This window comes from Zalophus californianus, chromosome X (assembly GCF_009762305.2).
Source record: "Zalophus californianus isolate mZalCal1 chromosome X, mZalCal1.pri.v2, whole genome shotgun sequence".
Lineage (NCBI taxonomy): Eukaryota > Metazoa > Chordata > Mammalia > Carnivora > Otariidae > Zalophus > Zalophus californianus.
This window is the reverse complement of record NC_045612.1, coordinates 106,159,421-106,164,653: the sequence shown is the minus strand read 5'-3', so window position 1 is coordinate 106,164,653 and position 5,233 is coordinate 106,159,421. Positions and strand designations below refer to the sequence as shown.

The 5,233-nt window shown below is 38.5% G+C and overlaps 1 pseudogene; it reads right to left on the bottom strand.

Moving 5' to 3' along the window:
- Positions 1–546: 546 nt before the first annotated feature.
- Positions 547–2,684, bottom strand: LOC113931402 (annotated as a pseudogene).
- Positions 2,685–5,233: the final 2,549 nt, after the last annotated feature.

Genomic DNA, 5,233 nt, shown 5'->3' with positions numbered 1-5,233 from the left:
TTTGTGGAACATAAGGAATAGCGTGGAGGACATTAGGGGAAGGAAGGGAAAAATGAAGGGGGCGGATAAGAAGGGGAGACAAACCATGAGAGACTATGGACTCTGGGAAAGAAACTGAGGGTTTTAGAGGGGAGGGGGGTAGGGGGATGGGTATTAAGCCCAGTGATGGGTATTAAGGAGGGCATGTATCACATGGAGCACTGGGTGTTATACACAAACAATGAATCATGGAACACTACATCAAACTAATGAAGTACTGTAGGGGTGACTAACATAACATAATAAAAAAATTAAAAAAAGAAACTCCATATTTTTAAAAATAAGAAACATGATAATAAGTTGTACCACATGCGAACTGAAGGACAGAAAGACCCCATCCATAAGGACAAACTGCATGGATCAAGTCAGAATCTTTAGCTGCATCTTTCAATAGCCCTGTAAGATTTATCCTATGACAGTTAAATTTGTAATATGTAGGGAAATGCAATCAAATACTAATCTCATTTTTTATGGTGCCAATTAAACCGTTTTATTTAAGACATTGCATTTTCCACTTAACAATACAGTGCTTATAAAGTGCAATGTTCATTTCCTTTCCCTGTGCACGTATTTCATATTCAAGTATCAAGAATGCCCAGTTTATTTACTATAGCAGCTCAACATTAAAACTGCCATGGAATTTGCTACAAATCTGGGTCCTTCGAATATTTTGTGGAATAATGCTAGACCTATTCTCAGGTTGGCTTAATCAACCTCTTCGATGGTGGGTCCAGAGGAGGCACCACCAGATGGAGGAGCTCCACCACCAGGGAAGCCTCCAGGCATTCCTCCTGGCATGCCCCTGCACTCTGGTAGAGTTTGGTAATGATAGGATTGCAGACTTTCTCCAGCTCTTTCTGCTGGTGTTCAAATTCTTCCTTCTCTGCAGTCTGGTTCTTATCAAGCCAATTGATGATTTCATTGCACTTGTCAAGAATCTTCTGTTTGTCCTCATCAATGATCTTGCCCTGAAGTTTTTCATCTTCAACAGTTGCTTTCATGTTGAATGCATAAGACTCAAGTGAATTCTTGGAAGACACCTTGTCCCGCTGTTTCTCATCTTCAGCTTTGTACTTCTCAGCTTCCTGGACCATGAGCTCAATGTCTTCCTTGCTCAAGCGGCCCTTGTCATTAGTGATGGGGATCTTGTTCTCTTTCCCTGTGCTCTTATCCACAGCAGAGACGTTGAGGATACCGTTAGCATCAATATCAAAAGTGACTTCAATCTGAGGAACGCCACGAGGGGCAGGAGGGATGCCTGTGAGTTCGAACTTGCCAAGTAGGTGGTTATCCTTGGTCATGGCACGCTCCCCTTCATACACCTGAATGAGCACACCAGGCTGGTTGTCAGAGTAGGTAGTGAAGGTCTGTGTCTGTTTGGTAGGAATGGTAGTATTACGCTTGATAAGAACAGTCATGACTCCTCCAGCAGTTTCAATGCCAAGAGAAAGTGGAGTGACATCCAACAGCAGCAAATCTTGAACATTTTCAGATTTGTCTCCCGAAAGGATGGCTGCCTGGACAGCTGCACCGTAAGCAACAGCCTCATCAGGGTTGATACTCTTATTCAGTTCTTTCCCGTTGAAGAAATTTTGTAGAAGCTTCTGAATCTTGGGGATACGGGTAGAACCACCCACCAGCACAATATCGTGGATTTGAGACTTGTCTAGTTTGGCATCCCGAAGGGCTTTCTCTACAGGGTCCAGGGTGCCACGGAACAGATCAGCATTTAATTCTTCAAACTGGGCACGAGTAATAGAGGTATAGAAGTCGATTCCTCCATACAGAGAATCAATCTCAATACTGGCCTGCGTGCTGGAAGAAAGCATGCGCTTAGCACGTTCACAAGCAGTACGGAGACGACGAACTGCCCTCTTGTTTTCACTGATGTCTTTCTTATGTTTGCACTTGAACTCTGCAATAAAATGGTTGACCATCTTGTTGTCAAAGTCTTCTCCACCTAAGTGGGTGTCTCCAGCTGTGGATTTGACCTCAAAGATCCCATCTTCAATAGTAAGGATTGACACATCAAAAGTGCCACCTCCCAAGTCAAAGATCAGGACATTCCTTTCAGCACCAACCTTCTTGTCTAAGCCATAAGCAATAGCAGCAGCAGTTGGCTCATTGATGATTCTAAGTACATTGAGACCAGCAATAGTTCCAGCATCTTTGGTAGCCTGACGCTGAGAGTCATTGAAGTATGCAGGTACCGTGACAACTGCATTGGTAACAGTCTTCCCAAGGTAGGCCTCTGCAATTTCCTTCATCTTCGTCAAAACCATAGAGGACACCCCCTCTGGATAGAAACTTTTTGTCTCTCCTTTGTATTCTACTTGGACCTTAGGCCTACCAGCATCATTCACCACCATAAAAGGCCAATGCTTCATATCAGATTGGACAACAGCATCATCAAATCTATGTCCAATCAGGCGTTTGGCATCAAAAACTGTGTTGTTGGGGTTCATCGCAACTTGATTCTTTGCAGCATCACCGATCAATCGTTCTGTGTCAGTGAAGGCAACATAACTTGGAGTGGTTTGGTTTCCCTGATCATTGGCAATTATTTCCACTTTCCCGTGTTGGAAGACACCCACACAAGAGTAGGTGGTGCCAAGATCAATGCCAACCACAGGTCCCTTAGACATGGTTGCTTCTGTGTGGGCCTGGCTCGGCTTGAGAAGTATTCAGCTGTCTGGTGATTTAACCCAGCATTCAATGAGCACTAATCTCATTTTTAAAGGACATGCAAACTGTCTAAGGGATGCATTCCCCTTCTAAAATACTTCAAAATGTTCTTTAAAATTAAGATAAAGGCTCAGATCAGCAATCCTCAAATGAAGACTACACTGAGAGTAAATAGCAGCCAGGACTGAAAATTCTGTTTTTCTCCACCCAAAACCAGACCTATCTGCAATAATTACAAATAATAAATTTGACCTGCTGAATGTAGATGCTGACATTTTAACAAGGTAATATATTTACATTTTAACTCTTTATTTTCAGATTTTATGTTTTATAAAGATCATACACTGCATTTTAAATGCCACTGAAAGCACACAGACACACATGTACACACTGGTAGTGTTACAGATAGAATAATATAACTTGCAAAATAAAATTATCATAAATGAACTAAATTTAATGCTAAAATATAAATTTATAGGAATAACATGAAGTATGTTATGAAATTGCTCACAACAAAATGTTGTTAATCTTTTAAGTGTAAATATATATGATAAAGTAAATATCTATAAATATTAATAAATAGAATTCAGAACCTCTGCTGAAAAATAAAGTACTATGAATATAAATGTCCTTTCTATTTATTTTCCAACTATAATGTAGCTACTTTTGAAAAGAATAAGAGGAATGATTTAGCAGCCTATCTTATTGTATTACCTAAATCAATATAGTGCTACCCTCTGCTTGTGTACTCGACTCAGTCTAACCAAAGCTTGGTAACTTACATATCACCACAGAGACCAAAGGCCACCCTCTATTACCATGTGCCAGTGGCCCTTAGGACATCCCTCTCTTCTACCATCCTCCATAATTAATTTTCTCAGGGGCAGCTAAGTGATATTCTCTCCTTTATCAGTTGTCATAACCTCTTACTTTATTTTTAATATGAAGGAGACTTGGGGGATCAGTTCTTAACAACTCTCTTTTTCCAGACTAATTCACAGTCCTACTTAAGATCAAATATTATGTAGCCCCTTCCTTTAGCTAATATCAATTATGCCAGTCATGAGACATACATCATCCCATGTACTTCTAAAAATGCATTTATGTAGGCACAAATTTTAAATAAAATTAAAAATTTTAAGTATTATTTATACAAAACTCAACAAATCCCATGTGAACAGCATTAGTTGTTCACAAAATGTGCACATCTACATAACGCACACAGATCTAGAAATGATATGTTTCTATTGCTCAGAGGTCCCATCATATTCCCTGCCTTTTCATAAAAGATTATGAGTATCCTGACTTTCAACAAAAGATTATTTGCCTGTTTTGGAACATTTTACAAATGGAATCACACAGTATGTAGTCTTTTATATCTGGCTTCTAATTTGCTCCAAGTGTTATCTTTATCAGTGGTGTTTTGTGCGATAGCAGTCCCTTTTTCTTTGTTGTATAGCATGCCATCGTATGAATAGATGACTCATTTATCCGATATATGGGTTGTTTCCAAGTTTGGGATATATGAATAATGCTTCTGTGAACTTTTTTTCCTATGTCTTTTAATGAACATATATGCCCCTTTCCATTGGGTATATCCTCAAGAGTGGTATTGTTGGATTAGAGGATATGCATAATATCTGCAAACTTAGTAGATACTGCCAAATAATTTTCCAAAGTAATTCTACAAGCATATACCCTAATAAGAAGTATATGAAAGCTCCATTTCTCCACATCTTTGCCAATTGGACATTTTCAGTCTTTTCAATTTTATTCATTCTAGTGAACATATACTTTGTAGATTTAATTTAAATTTCCCTGGTTACTAATGAATTTGAGAATCTTTTCATAGGATTATAAACTACTTTTGTATTCTTCTTTAGGAGGTTATTAAAAAATCTCTTGTCCCTTTTGCACTTGAATTTTCTCTTTTTTCATTAACTTACAGATCTTTGTGTATTGTGGATACATCAGTTTGTCAGTTACACAGGTTTTAATATACTGGGTTCTTAAGTGTTAAATGGTGTCTTTTGATGAAGAGAATTTCCTACTTCTAAAATAGCCCAACAGGTCAATCTTTTCCTTTATAGTTGGAACAATCTTCCCCTTTCCCCAAGCACATGAAGATTTTCTCCTATGACATATTTAGTGACAACTTTTTCATAATTTCAGCCCTTATGTGTGTGCTTATGCTTCTGGCCTTTCTGTTTTGTTTCACTGATTTGTCTGTCTCCGTACCAACACCACACTGTCTTAATCATAATGTTGATATCTATGAGTATTAATCCTCCAACTTTGTTCTTCGAAGTTGTTTTAGCTATACTTGAATTCTTTATAAACTTTAGAATAATTCATCAATTTCCACATTCCCCTTAGCCCCTACACACACACACACACACACACACACACACACACACACACACACACACACACACAAACTTGCTGGGAATTTTATTTTGTACATCAAATTTGGGAAAATTGACGTATTTTCAATAATAAAATTTCCAAT